Consider the following 15,650-nt stretch of genomic DNA (forward strand, 5'->3'; position numbering starts at 1 on the left):
CAGGGGACCTCTTACCATCCCAGGAGAAGTGAGATGTGGCTTTGGATTCACGTAAAATGCACGTCATATCACTTCTGAGAGCGCAGCACACCCTCAGTAATTCACTTGTGTGTCAACTGCATTTTTGCGCTCCAACTTTGCGATTTGTCTTGAAATTACAATACTGCAAGTGAGAGGCATGAGTGCTACAGCACAAGCTTGTGCTTTTGCACAAAAGCTGCATTTAAAAGCTAAAACGCAGGCATGCGTAGTCACATGTGGAACTCCGAAACATTTGGGGCAAGATGTGACCTGGATCTCTGAGTGAGACTTGGCATTGGTCCAATTTATTCAGTCATAATGAAAAAGTTCTGAAGAAGCAGCTTCACTGACAGATATAACATCCTCACTTAGCTCGAACAAAGTTTCAACTTCCAAGTTGCTTGTCTCAAGTCAGGTTTCTGGAGAGTGGACTGAAGGTATACAGTTCAAAAGAAACCGTGCTGGTTATTCTGTTCAGATATGAGCAGCATGTTCTCCCCCAGTAGCGTGAGCAACGTTTTGTCTAGAATCCACTTCATGACAACATTTTACCTGGTGATTATCCCACATTGCTGTTTGTTGTGTGCGCATTATTTGCCGCATTTCCTACATCACAAGTGACTAGACGTCACAAACACGTGATTAGCTGTGACGACATTTGGGACATCCAGAGGCCTTGAGAAGTGATAAATAATGCAAGTCTCTCTTTATCTTGACGTGTCTGATAAGAAGCTAACTATGAATTGATTGGATACTTTGTACATTGCAAACAAAAGCCTTTCAATCAATAACTTTCGCTTGGGAGCCTTCACAGAGAATGCGCCTGGGTGCCACGAAGCCTGTTATTCAAGATGAGAGCACTCATAGATGTTGAAGTAAAGCCAAACAGATCGGTTAAATCTGGCATTGGATTACGTTCAGTTTAGCGCAGCTTTGCAGACCACTTCTGACGGAGGTCTGATGAAGACTCATACGGACTGGAAACGATAACTCTGACTTCCTCTCCACAGATGCTGTCAGACCTGCTGAGTTTTCCAGCTATTTTTGTTTTTGCTTCAGATTCCCAGTATGTGTAGTATTTTGCTTTTATCTTTGCAGAACATTTACTGGTTTCCCTTAAACATGGAGTTAGGAAAGTATGAATGAACGTTGAAAAGGTACGTCTTAAACTTCTGTTATTTCCTTGCTTGTTCAGTAGTATGCAATACGTTTGTTTGTTGTTACAAACTGAAGCAAGGAGTCGTACTATACTGGTGCTTTGAAGACGAGAAGGGGCCTGTGGAGGCAATTGATCAATCCGGTAGCTGACGCAATCTCTGGGTGTTGTTTTCAATGTGAGGAGCTTGCTTGCAGAATTATCAAGGCACACGGAGACACAGTTGAGAACAGTCAGCGAGGGCTCAGCTATGAGGGGAATGCGAAACACAGAAGGAAGAAAGCATCAAGAGTGAAAAGACCTAGCGTCATGACAGCATCTGGATTGGGAAAGTGCATAGATTCATGGTGTCTTTCTTGGAAAGGCTGCTGTAATAATGCTGTGCATTGCAATGTGCTGGAAAACTACTGATAATCAGAAAAAGTACTCAGGCAGAAAAATTAGCTTGAATGGCATCTGTTTTTGCACATTGGGCAAGAAAACCTGACTGAGATCAGGGTTTCAAAAATTGCTTCAAAACTCTCAATCCATTCTCTCCACAGAAATCTTTAGTAAAAGGTGAAAGATTTGTACGAACTGAAGAGAATTGGGAGCTTATGAAGCAGCAGGTACAATATCCTTGGTGAGAAGCGAGTGCCCCTCTCCTAAAGCCATGGTGACAAACTAACAGTTCTCCTAAAGACTCAGAATATGAAAAGACACCAATTTCAAGGAACTAAAATCATGGAAATCTTTCTTTACAATGCCAGAATATTGACCGCAACAAGCATCGCTCATGCCAGCAGCAAATCTTGCACGATATGCAAATTCATTTTCAACATTGCACTTTGGGATAATTGATTTTTTGTGCACTCTCGTCAAGGCTCAATATGTTTAAACAGCGACACATTTATAGAGCTCGTTTGATCATTGCCACGAATCTGAAAGCACTTTCCAGGCAAAGAAATGCGTTTCAAATGTGTTCACTGCACTAATGTCACCAACGTGCATGTAATTTGCAAACGCCAGAAAGCAATTCAGTAACGAGGAGATAGTGTGTGTCTTTTTTGATGCTGACCGAGAGATAAATATTGCCCACGACAGCAGGGAGGACTTCCCTGTTATTCATTGGAATAGCGCCAGGAAACCTCTTACCATCCAGGAGAAGGGAGATGTGGCTTCGGATTCACGTAAAATGCACGTCATAGCACTTCTGAGAGCGCAGCACACCCTCAGTAATTCACTTGTGTGTCAACTGCATTTTTGCACTCCAACCTTGCGATTTGGCTTGAAATTTCAATACTGCAAGTGAGAGGCATGAGTGCTACAGCACAAGCTTGTGCTTTTGCACAAAAGCTGCATTTAAAAGCTAAAACGCAGGCATGCGTAGTCACATGTGGATCTCCGAAACATTTGGGGCAAAATGTGACCTGGATCTCTGAGTGAGACTTGGCATTGGTCCAATTTATTCAGTCATAATGAAAAAGTTCTGAAGAAGCAGCTTCACTGACAGATAGAAGACCCTCACTTAGCTCAAACAAAGTTTCAACTTCCAAATTGCTTGTCCCGCGTCAGGTTTCTGGAGAGTGGACTGAAGGTATACTGTTCAAAAGAAACCGTGCTGTTTATTCTGTTCAGATATGAGCTCCCCCAGTAGCGTGAGCAACGTTTTGTCTAGAATCCACTTCATGACAACATTTTACCTGGTGATTATCCCACATAGCTGTTTGTTGTGTGCACATTGTTTGCCGCATTTCCTACATCACAAGTGACTAGACGTCACAAACACGTGATTAGCTGTGACAACATTTGGGACATCCAGAGGCCTTGAGAAGTGATAAATAATGCAAGTCTCTCTTTATCTTGACGTGTCTGATAAGAAGCTAACTATGAATTGATTGGATACTTTGTACATTGCAAACAAAAGCCTTTCAATGAATGACTTTCACTTGCGAGCCTTCAAAGATAATGCCCCTGGGTGCCACGAAGCATGTCATTGAAGATGAGAGCACTCATAGATGTTGAAGTAAAGCCAAACAGATCGGTAAAATCTGGCAGTGGATTACGCTCAGTTTAGCGCAGCTTTGCAGACCACTTCTGACGGAGGTCTGACGAAGACTCATACGGACTGGAAACAATAACTCTGACTTCCTCTCCACAGATGCTGTCAGACCTGCAGAGTTTTCCAGCTATTTTTGTTTTTGCTTCAGATTCCCAGTATGTGCAGTATTTTGCTTTTATCTTTGCAGAACATTTACTGGTTTCCCTTAAACATGGAGTTAGGAAAGTTATGAATGAACGTTGAAAAGGTACGTCTTAAACTACTGTTATTTCCTTGCTTGTTCAGTAGTATGCAATACATTTGTTTGTTGTTACAAACTAAAGCAAGGAGTCGTACTATACTGGTGCTTTGAAGACGAGAAGGGGCCTGTGGAGGCAATTGATCAATCCGGTAGCTGACGCAATCTCTGGGTGTTGTTTTCAATATGAGGTGCTTGCTTGCAGAATTATCAAGGCACGCGGAGACACAGTTGAGAACAGTCAGTGAGGGCTCAGATATGAGGGGAATGCGAAACACAGAAGGAAGAAAGCATCAAGAGTGAAAAGACCTAGCGTCATGACAGCATCTGGATTGGGAAAGTGCATAGATTCATGGTGTCTTTCTTGGAAAGGCTGCTGTAATAATGCTGTGCATTGCATTGCTGGAAAACTACTGATAATCAGAAAAAGTACTCAGGCAGAAAAAATAGCTTGAATGGCATCTGTTTTTGCACATTGGACAAGAAAACCTGACTGAGGTCATGCATTCAAAAATTGCTTCAAAACTCTCAATCCATTCTCTCCACGGAAATCTTTAGTAAAAGGCGAAAGATTTGTACGAACTGAAGAGAATTGGGAGCTTATGAAGCAGCAGGTACAATATCCTTGGTGAGAAGCGAGAGCCCTCTCCTAAAGCCATGGTGACAAACTAACAGTTCTCCTAAAGACTCAGAATATGAAAAGACACCAATTTCAAGGAACTAAAATCATGGAAATCTTTCTTTACAATGCCAGAATATTGACTGCAACAAGCATCGCTCATGCCAGCTGCAAATCTTGCACGAAATGCAAATTCATGTTCAACATTGCACTTTGGGGTAATTGATTTTTTGTGCACTCTCGTCAAGACTCAATATGTTAAAACAGCGACACATTTATAGAGCACATTTCATCATTGCCACTAATCTGAAAGCACTTTCCAGGCAAAGAAATGCGTTTCAAATGTGTTCACTGCCCTAATGTCGCCAACGTGCAGGTAACTTGCAAACGCCAGACAGCAATTCGGTAACGAGGAGATAGTGTGTGTCTTTTTTGATGCTGACCGAGAGCTAAATATTGCCCACGACAGCAGGGAGGAGCCCCCTGTTATTCATTGGAATAGCGCCAGGGGTCCTCTTACCATCCAGGAGAAGTGAGATGTGGCTTCGGATTCACGTAAAATGCACGTCATAGCACTTCTGAGAGCGCAGCACACCCTCAGTAATTCACCTGTGTGTCAACTGCATTTTTGCACTCCAACATTGCGATTTGTCTTGAAATTACAATACTGCAAGTGAGAGGCATGAGTGCTACAGCACAAGCTTGTGCTTTTGCACAAAAGCTGCATTTAAATCTAAAACGCAGGCATGCGTAGTCACATGTGGAACTCCGAAACATTTGGGGCAAGATGTGACCTGGATCTCTGACTGAGACTTGGCTTTGGTCCAATTTATTCAGTCATAATGAAAAAGTTCTGAAGAAGCAGCTTCACTGACAGATAGGACACCCTCACTTAGCTCGAGCAAAGTTTCAACTTCCAAGTTGCTTGTCTCAAGTCAGGTTTCTGGAGAGTGGACTGAAGGTATACAGTTCAAAAGAAACCATGCTGGTTATTCTGTTCAGATATGAGCAGCATGTTCTCCCCCAGTAGCGTGAGCAACGTTTTGTCTAGAATCCACTTCATGACAACATTTTACCTGGTGATTGTCCCACATTGCTGTTTGTTATGTGCACATTATTTGCCGCATTTCCTACATCACAAATGACTAGACGTCACAAACACGTGATTAGCTGTGACGACATTTGGGACATCCAGAGGCCTTGAGAAGTGATAAATAATGCAAGTCTCTCTTTATCTTGACGTGTCTGATAAGAAGCTAACTATGAATTGATTGGATACTTTGTACATTGCAAACAAAAGCCTTTCAATCAATAACTTTCGCTTGGGAGCCTTCACAGAGAATGCGCCTGGGTGCCACGAAGCCTGTTATTCAAGATGAGAGCACTCATAGATGTTGAAGTAAAGCCAAACAGATCGGTTAAATCTGGCATTGGATTACGTTCAGTTTAGCGCAGCTTTGCAGACCACTTCTGACGGAGGTCTGATGAAGACTCATACGGACTGGAAACGATAACTCTGACTTCCTCTCCACAGATGCTGTCAGACCTGCTGAGTTTTCCAGCTATTTTTGTTTTTGCTTCAGATTCCCAGTATGTGTAGTATTTTGCTTTTATCTTTGCAGAACATTTACTGGTTTCCCTTAAACATGGAGTTAGGAAAGTATGAATGAACGTTGAAAAGGTACGTCTTAAACTTCTGTTATTTCCTTGCTTGTTCAGTAGTATGCAATACGTTTGTTTGTTGTTACAAACTGAAGCAAGGAGTCGTACTATACTGGTGCTTTGAAGACGAGAAGGGGCCTGTGGAGGCAATTGATCAATCCGGTAGCTGACGCAATCTCTGGGTGTTGTTTTCAATGTGAGGAGCTTGCTTGCAGAATTATCAAGGCACGCGGAGACACAGTTGAGAACAGTCAGCGAGGGCTCAGCTATGAGGGGAATGCGAAACACAGAAGGAAGAAAGCATCAAGAGTGAAAAGACCTAGCGTCATGACAGCATCTGGATTGGGAAAGTGCATAGATTCATGGTGTCTTTCTTGGAAAGGCTGCTGTAATAATGCTGTGCATTGCAATGTGCTGGAAAACTACTGATAATCAGAAAAAGTACTCAGGCAGAAAAATTAGCTTGAATGGCATCTGTTTTTGCACATTGGGCAAGAAAACCTGACTGAGATCAGGGTTTCAAAAATTGCTTCAAAACTCTCAATCCATTCTCTCCACAGAAATCTTTAGTAAAAGGTGAAAGATTTGTACGAACTGAAGAGAATTGGGAGCTTATGAAGCAGCAGGTACAATATCCTTGGTGAGAAGCGACAGCCCTCTCCTAAAGCCATGGTGACAAACTAACAGTTCTCCTAAAGACTCAGAATATGAAAAGACACCAATTTCAAGGAACTAAAATCATGGAAATCTTTCTTTACAATGCCAGAATATTGACCGCAACAAGCATCGCTCATGCCAGCAGCAAATCTTGCACGATATGCAAATTCATTTTCAACATTGCACTTTGGGATAATTGATTTTTTGTGCACTCTCGTCAAGGCTCAATATGTTTAAACAGCGACACATTCATAGAGCTCGTTTGATCATTGCCACGAATCTGAAAGCACTTTCCAGGCAAAGAAATGCGTTTCAAATGTGTTCACTGCACTAATGTCACCAACGTGCATGTAATTTGCAAACGCCAGAAAGCAATTCAGTAACGAGGAGATAGTGTGTGTCTTTTTTGATGCTGACCGAGAGCTAAATATTGCCCACGACAGCAGGGAGGACTTCCCTGTTATTCATTGGAATAGCGCCAGGAACCTCTTACCATCCCAGGAGAAGGGAGATGTGGCTTCGGATTCACGTAAAATGCACGTCATAGCACTTTTGAGAGCGCAGCACACCCTCAGTAATTCACTTGTGTGTCAACTGCATTTTTGCACTCCAACCTTGCGATTTGGCTTGAAATTTCAATACTGCAAGTGAGAGGCATGAGTGCTACAGCACAAGCTTGTGCTTTTGCACAAAAGCTGCATTTAAAAGCTAAAACGCAGGCATGCGTAGTCACATGTGGATCTCCGAAACATTTGGGGCAAAATGTGACCTGGATCTCTGAGTGAGACTTGGCATTGGTCCAATTTATTCAGTCATAATGAAAAAGTTCTGAAGAAGCAGCTTCACTGACAGATAGAAGACCCTCACTTAGCTCAAACAAAGTTTCAACTTCCAAATTGCTTGTCCCGCGTCAGGTTTCTGGAGAGTGGACTGAAGGTATACAGTTCAAAAGAAACCGTGCTGGTTATTCTGTTCAGATATGAGCAGCTTTTTCTTCCCCAGTAACGTGAGCAACTTTTTGTCTTGAATCCACTTCATGACACCATTTTACCTGGTGATTATCCCACATTGCTGTTTGTTGTGTGCACGTTATTTGCTGCATTTCCCACATCACAAGTGACTAGACGTCACAAACACGTGATTAGCTGTGACGACATTTGGGAATTAGAGAGGGCTTGAGAAGTGATAAATAATGCAAGTGTCTCTTTATCTTGACGTGTCTGATAAGAAGCTAACTATGAATTGATTGGATTCTTTGTACATTGCAAACAAAAGCCTTTCAATCAATGACTTTCGCTTGCGAGCCTTCGAAGATAATGCGCCTGGATGCCAACAAGCCTGTCATTCAAGAAGAGAGTGCTCATAGATGTTGAAGTAAAGCCAAACAGAGCAGTAAAATCTGGCAGTGGATTACGCTCAGTTTAGCGCAGCTTTGCAGGCCACTTCTGATGGAGGTCTGATGAAGACTCATACGGACTTGAAACGATAACTCTGACTTCTTCTCCACAGATGCTGTCAGACCTGCTGAGTTTTCCAGCTATTTTTGTTTTTGCTTCAGATTCCCAGTATGTGCAGTATTTTGCTTTTATCTTTGCAGAACATTTACTGGTTTCCCTTTAACATGGAGTTAGGAAAGTTATGAATGAACGTTGAAAAGGTACGTCTTAAACTTCTGTTATTTCCTTGCTTTTTCAGTAGTGTGCAATACATTTGTTTGTTGTTACAAACTAATGCAAGCAGTCGTTCTATACTGGTGCTTTGAATACGAGAAGGTGCCTGTGGAGGCAATTGATCAATCCGGTAGCTGCGCAATCTCTGGGTGTTGTTTTCAATATGAGGAGCTTGTTTGAAGAATTATCAAGGCACGCGGAGACACAGTTGAGAACCGTCAGCGAGGGCTCAGCTATGAGGGGAATGCGAAACACAGAAAGAAGAAAGCATCAAGAGTGAAAAGACCTAGCATCATGACAGCATCAGGATTGGGAAAGTGCATAGATTCATGGTGTCTTTCTTGGAAAGGCTGCTGAAATAATGCTGTGCATTGCAATGCACTGGAACACTACTGATAATCAGAAAAAGTACTCAGGCAGAAAAAATAGCTTGAATGGCATCTGTTTTTGCACATTGGACAAGAAAACTTGACTGAGATCAGGCATTCAAAAATTGCTTCAAAACTCTCAATCCATTCTCTCCACGGAAATCTTTAGTAAAAGGTGTTTTTTTTTTGCAAACATATAGTTTATTCATAAATCTTCAAAAACGTTTCGAACCATTTTAAAATCGCCATTCCAAAAATACAATCCGGTTCAACTCTTACAGCATGAATCACAAGGTGCATCAGTACAAATAATGAATATTACAATCATTGGCAGACATACATTTTAATCTGTACAGACTGAGGGGCGCTTTACAGTTCCCAGCCCCCCAGTGCACTGTGGCAGAAAGGTCTTAGGCAGCGACCCTTCCCCATTTCGCCTTTGCGGCGGCTGCCCCAAGCTTAACTGTGTCCCTCAGCACGTAGTCCTGGACCTTGGAATGTTCCAGTCTGCAACACTCTGTTGGGGACAACTATTTGCGCTGGAAAACCAGCAAGTTTCAGGCAGACCAAAGAGCGTCTTTCACCGAGTTGATGATCCTCCAGCTGCAGTTGATGTTTGTCTCGGTGTGTGTCCCTGGGAACAGCCCATAGAGCACAGAGTCCTCTGTCACAGAACTGCTCGGGATGAACCTCGACAGAAACCACTGCAGCTCTCTCCAGACCTTCTTCGCAAAGACACAATCTACAAGGAGGTGAACAACGGTCTCTTCCCCACCACAGCCACCTCAAGGGCAACGTGCAGAGGAGGTGAGACTCCTGGCGTGTAGGAAGGATCTTACAGGATGTACCTTTCTCACCACCAGCCAAGCTACATCTTGGTGCTTGTTGGTAAGTTCTGGCGATGAGGCATTCTGCCAAATGACTTTATCAGTCTGCTCAGTGAACCATCTCACAGGATCCACCCTCTCCTTTTCCCTCAGGGCCTTTAAGACGTTACGTGCCGACCACTGCCTGATGGACTTGTGGTCAAAGGTGTTTCTCTGCATAAATTTTCCCACGAGGGTCAGGTGGTATGGTTCGGTCCAACTACTTGGAGCGTTCCACGGCAGCGTGGCCAGACCCATTCTTCGTAACACTGGGGACAGGTAGAACCTCAGCATGTAGTGACACTTGATGTTTGCATACTGAGGGTCTACGCACCGCTTGATGCAGCCACACACAAAGGTGGCCATCAGTATGAGGGCGATGTTGGGCACGTTTTTCCCCCCTTTATCTAGAAGCTTGTACATTGTATCCCTGCGGACATGATCCATTTTCGACCTCCAGACAAAGCGGAAGATGGCTCGGGTGATCGCCACCACACAGGAGTGTGGAATGGGCCGGACCTGCGTCACGTACAGCAACAGCGAGAGTGCCTCACAACTGATGACCAGGTTCTTACCCACAATGGAGAGGGAGCGTCGCTCCCACATGCCCAGCTTCCTTTTCACCATAGACTCTCGCTCCTTCCAGTTTCTAACGCGTGCCCTGGTCCCTCCGAACCATATCCCCAGCACCTTCTGGCAGTCTGACCTGACAGTGAAGGGGACAAAGGATTGGTCAGCCCAGTTCCCAAAGAAAATGGCCTCGCTCTTCCCACGATTTACCTTTGCTCCCGAGGTCAGTTCGACCTGGTCACAGATGTGGATAAGTCTGTGCACCGACAGCGGATCCGAGCAGAAGACGGCGACATCGTCCATGTACAGGGAGACTTTGACCTGAGTGCCTCCACTGCCTGAGATCGTCACTCCTCCTATGCCCGGATCCTTCCTGATGGACTCAGCAAAGTTTTCTATGCAACACACGAAAAGAACAGGTGAGAGAGGGCAGCCCTGCCTGACTCCAGATTTAATAGGAAAGCTATCTGATTCCCACCCATTGATCGAGACTGGACTACTGATGTTACTGTAGAGCAGTTGGATCCAATTGCGAATTCCCTCCCCAAACCCCATTTTGGAGAGCACATCCACCATGTAGGTGTGCGATATTCTGTCAAAGGCCTTCTCCTGATCCAGGCTGATGAGGCAGGTATCCACACCCCTGTCCTGTACATAGGCAATCGTATCCCTGAGCAGCGCGAGGCTGTCAGGGATCTTCCTGCCTGGCACAGTGCAGGTCTGGTCAGGGTGAATCACCAATTCCAGAGCGGATTTGACCCGATTGGCGATGACCTTGCACAGAATCTTATAGTCCACATTCAACAGTGAAATGGGTCTCCAATTTCTAATTTCCTCCCTTTCCCCCTTGTGCTTGTAGATGAGGGTGATAATGCCTTTCCTCATGGATTCTGACATACTGCCGTCCAGGAGTATACTCTCGTAAACTTCTAGCAGGTCCGGGCCGATCCAGTCCCACAGAGCCGAATACAACTCAGCCGGCAAGCCGTCGCTTCTGGGAGTTTTACTCTTCTCGAAGGACTCAAAGGCCTCAGTTCGTCAGGAGTTAGCGCTTTGTCCAGACTCTCCCGTGTACTGTCATCTAAGACCTCCGTGATAGAGGACAGGAAGGACTGGGAGGCTGTGCTGTCTGTGGGCTTCATGTCATACAATGCGGCATAAAAGGATTTGCTAATCCTCAAAATGTCGGACTGTGATGACTTTACTGAGCCATCTTCTTCCTTCAGGCTGCTGATCACAGAACTCTCTCTGTGTACCTTTTGGAAGAAGAAACGTGAGCACGTCTCATCCTGCTCCATGGAGCGGACTCTGGAACGGAAGATGATCTTGGAGGCCTCCGAGGCAAAGAGCGAGGCTTGCTGGCTCTTCACCTCTTGGAGTTCCTCCTTGACATCGACCCCCATCGACTGCAGCCTGAGCAGATTCTGCATGTTTTTCTGGAGTCGGGACTTTTCCTTCTGTTCCTTTCTAGCTTTCTGGGTGCCTTTGAGGATGAAAAACCTCTTGATGTTTCCCTTGATCGCTTCCCACCAGTGTGTCAGTGACTCAAAGTGGGGTTTCATGGTTCTCCAACCTTTGTAATCCCTCTTGAGCTCCTCAATGTTCTCTGGGGTCAGCAGTTTCACATTTAGCTTCCATGCCCCCCTGCCAACCCTCTGGTCTTCTTCTAAGTGACAGTCAGCCAGTAGGAGGCAGTGGTCAGAGAAGAACACCGGCTTGACGTCGGTTGATCTGACTGCGAATGCACTGGACACAAACAGGAAATCTATCCTGGAACAGACGGACCCGTCAGGCCGCGACCAGGTGTATCTACGCTCAGCTCCGCCTGCAGGGTTGCTGAAGATGTCATGCAGCTTAGCATCCTTTACTGTTTCCATCAGGGATCTGGACGTAGCGTCCAATCTGCTTTTGGCCCTGCCGGATCGTCCAGCCGCATCGATGATGCAGTTGAAGTCACCGCCCAGAATGACCGACCTGGAGGTTGCCAGCAGCAGTGGGAGCTGCTGAAGGACCACCAGCCGCTCAGCCCCTTGTGACCGGGTGTAGATGTTAATTAACCGGAGTGAAGCATTCTTGTACATTATGTCTGCTACGAGGAGGCGCCCGCCCACCACCTCCTTAACCTGGGAGACGGTGAAGCTGCCTCCCCGCAGCAGAATCCACAGGCCGGAGGAACGAGAGTTGTTTCCTTCCGACCAGATCGATGGCCCATGGGACCACCATCGTGACCATTGCCTGTAGGAGCTGAGGTGCGGTATCGCACACTCCTGCAGAAACAGCAGGTCAGCTTTGACCTTGGCAAGGTAGTCCAAGGTCGCAACACATCGTGTGGTAGATTTAATGCTATGTACATTTATGGATACAATCTTTACACCCATTTTAAAGCATTTAGTTTCTTACCAAACCTGTTGTCTCTGAGAGTTCCAGGCCTTTGGTCTGCTCCTTCATGCCTGTAGTTTGCTCAAATTGCTTCACTTTGTATGGGCTGAGGAAACCGTCCTGAACCTCCCCATTGGCGATATTCTGCTCGGGTGGCATCTGGGGGTCCGTGCAGAGAATGGTGTTTGAAATGTCCTCTGTTGGAGAAGCTTCTCCAATCCTCTCCCCCTCTGGGGCATTGTTGCTTCTGGCTTCCCGGAGCTGGGGTGCGCTGAGCGCCTCACTGCTCCCAGATTCCTGGGGCTGTGGTGCATTGGCCTCTTCGGGTTGTGGGCAAAGTTGGGGTGCTCTGGTCTCCTCATTTTCTCCAATGTGCTGGAGATCCAATGTCTCGCCCTCCAACTCCCTAGCGTTTTGCCGCTTCTTCTGTTGGCAACACCCTGGCCCTTCTTCCGAAGAGCTGCTGCTCCTGTTATCCATGTCGAATAGGAGATGCCTCTTGCATCTTGTCTGGGAAGTGGCTTGGTTTCTTCTTAGCCCCTTCTTCCTTTTGGCTCTCTTCACCAGCTGCCACTCCCATGCTGCTTTCCCACTGCTGCTTCCTCCTCCTCCGTTGATTCGCTCTCTTGAGGAGTGGGAGGTTCAGGGGGCAGTGTTGTTGATTGGCCGTCTGTTGCCCCAATCTTTTCCTCCACCTTATCTTTCTCTGTGTCTTCCTTTGTCCCGTTGTTCTCACTGGGGGCCTTGGCGGTTGCAGTGACACGAGGCATTTCTTCTGCTTCCCCCTCGTTGGCTTTGGCTGCCTGTGCATAAGCATGGCAACGTTTGGGGCAGGTCTTGTAGAGGTGACTTGCCTCGCCACACAGGTTGCAGCACTTAGCCTGTTTGCAGTCCTTTGTCTGATGCCCTTCCTGTTTGCTGTTCTTGCAGAGGACGACGCTGCAGTTGGACACCACATGACCAGACTTGCTGCATGACAAAGTTTGGGTTGCCCAGCATAGACAAGGTAGCCACGGTTTCCCCCGATAGCGAATCTGGAAGGAGGGTGGAAGATGGCTCTCTTACCGTCGGTCTTGGGCGTGACCTTAACCTGGCGTTTACATGTCCAGATCCCCAAATCATCTCTAACAGCAGTGCAGCTCCCAACCTTATCGAAGTACCTGGTAAGGAAGGTGAGCACGTCAGCAACAGGGACGAAGGGGTTGTAAAGATGCACCGTCGCAATCCGTTCTCATTGCAACGGCAGAGCAAAGAGCGGCTCTGCCGTCATGATCTCCATTTCTGGCAGGTCTTTCTTCTCCTCAAAAACCTTCAGGAGTTTGACGCAAGCTGCCACTTGCTTGAAGGTCACATCAAAAAATCCAGCACTGGGGAAGTCCTGTAGGCAGTAGATCTCCGCAGCCTCGAAACCACACAGCTTGAATAGGATCCTCTTGGTGAAGAAGGTCCGATCCATTACTGTTCCTTCCTCGCTGCCCTTCACCATTACTCGGATGGTGTTAGGTACCCCATAGTAAGGAGTTTGACTCGTTATATCCATTGCTTGTTGATCTTTCCCTGTCAGAAACGCAATCAAGGTCTCTCCCCTGCCAGGTAAGAAGAGACTGCCCATAGCTGTTGAAGAAAAGCCAAACAGATCGACAAAATCTGGCGGTGGATTACCCTCAGTTTAGCGCAGCTTTGCAGACCACCTTTGGGCGTTGTTTTCAATATGAGGAGATTGCTCACAGAACTATCAGGGAATGCGGAGACACACTTGGGAACATATGTAGCGAGGGCTCAGCTACAGGAGCAATGTGAATCGCTGGGTGGAATTGTCAGCTCCTGTTCACGGGACACGTAATAACACGCGGGGGAAATATATCAGGACGTTGGAAAATTGCTTGCAGATCGTTGTAAAAGAAGCTTGCCGCCATCCACTCCAAGTGCCATTGCCAGGCTGCGTTTTCTACTGCCGCACATTGAGAGCCTATTTTCAATACTTTAGCATCTGAGTATAAACTCTGCTCACCAGAATCACCAACCCACCCCCCACAGTGCTGGATCATCCAGGCACACACGCCGACATGTTTCACAACCCTACATACGCGATATGCACCTGGTGAGCTGCTCTTCACTGGGACTTCGAGCTTTATTTGCTTACCTTCCATCAGGCAGCACTCATGGTGATCGTCGCCAGGTTTTGCAGGCAGCTCCACCTCACTTTTAGAGGTGGTCATAGGCAAATATCTACCAGCAGACCAGCTGTAAGGTAGGGGTCACTTTTCATTGGCCGCAGGGTTAGGGCTTGCTTGGGGGAGAAGTGGCCTTAGGCAAGGGGAGAGGATGCAAGGTGAGGGCTGTACTTGGGAAGGGGATATCCCAGATTGTGTGTGGCGGCACATGTTGATCTGTGCCCGTGGCTCAAGATGGTGAGGGCTGAGGAGGCAGTCTCCAGAGGAGATGAGGCCAGATGGAGATGTGAGGGTGTGTGAGAGAGAGTGAGTGGTGATGTCCCACTGGCAGTAAGTGAGATGCCAGTGAATGTGCAATGGCCTTGTGAGTATGTGAGTTTAGAGTGATGTGATGGTTGCCTTACCCTGAAGGCATGGATGAGATCATTCTTCCTCTTCCTGCACTGGATGGCCAACCTCTTCTGAGACCACCACTGCCACTACCTCCCAAGTTGGAGTGGTGAGATTTCTGGACCTCCTGCGGCCAGAGCAGGGAGAGAAGTCACCATGGCGGGCCTTCAAAAGGCATTCCTATGAAAAGACACTGAACTCTTCTTGGCTTTCAGTGTGATGTCTTCACTGGAGCAGCTCTGGGCTGCAAGTATTGAGAACAGTGTGCCCAGCTGCAGTATAGATATGGCACCTGGAGTGAGGAAATGGTGAGGTAAAGGTGTGGTGGGTGATTCAGATGCTGCCCGCCAGTGAAATGGCATGTTTCCTGTGGCTGCATAATTAACGAGGCTGGAAGTGGATGATATGGTGTGAAAACCTGCCATTGTGGCGGGTGGGTTAAACATCATTTTTGACGCCCGCTACCACATTCAGTGCCATTCTGTGACGATTCCATCCACTGAAGGAAGAAATCACGAAGAGTGAAAAGACCTACTGACATAACATCATTTACAAACAGAAACTTTGGGCGGGATTTTCCGCACCTGCCCGCCGCTGCCATCTTCCGGTCCCACCGCAAGTTAATGTACTTCTGGCTGGGCGCCACCTCGCTCCCAACTGGTCCCACCAGCGACAGGGCCAGAAAATCCCGGCCTTCATTTATTAATGTTTTATTTCTGAAAGGGTTTGAATGTTATTCTGTGCATTACAGCAGGCTGAAGCGCTCCTGATACATACAATAGCACTCAAGCAATGGAGAAGCAGCTGACTGACATCTGTTTTTTCAAATTGGACAAAAA

The 15,650-nt window shown here is 46.5% G+C and overlaps 3 non-coding genes across 3 annotated transcripts; all 3 read right to left on the reverse strand.

The window, feature by feature from the left end:
- Positions 1-1,657: 1,657 nt before the first annotated feature.
- LOC121275484 lies at positions 1,658-1,773 on the reverse strand. The gene has a single exon (XR_005942459.1). It is a non-coding gene; the product is annotated as a U5 spliceosomal RNA (small nuclear RNA).
- A 2,169-nt stretch (positions 1,774-3,942) lies between these two features.
- LOC121275468 lies at positions 3,943-4,058 on the reverse strand. The gene has a single exon (XR_005942444.1). It is a non-coding gene; the product is annotated as a U5 spliceosomal RNA (small nuclear RNA).
- A 2,177-nt stretch (positions 4,059-6,235) lies between these two features.
- LOC121275485 lies at positions 6,236-6,351 on the reverse strand. The gene has a single exon (XR_005942460.1). It is a non-coding gene; the product is annotated as a U5 spliceosomal RNA (small nuclear RNA).
- Between the last annotated feature and the right edge of the window lie 9,299 nt (positions 6,352-15,650).

This window comes from Carcharodon carcharias, chromosome 2 (genome assembly GCF_017639515.1).
Source record: "Carcharodon carcharias isolate sCarCar2 chromosome 2, sCarCar2.pri, whole genome shotgun sequence".
Lineage (NCBI taxonomy): Eukaryota > Metazoa > Chordata > Chondrichthyes > Lamniformes > Lamnidae > Carcharodon > Carcharodon carcharias.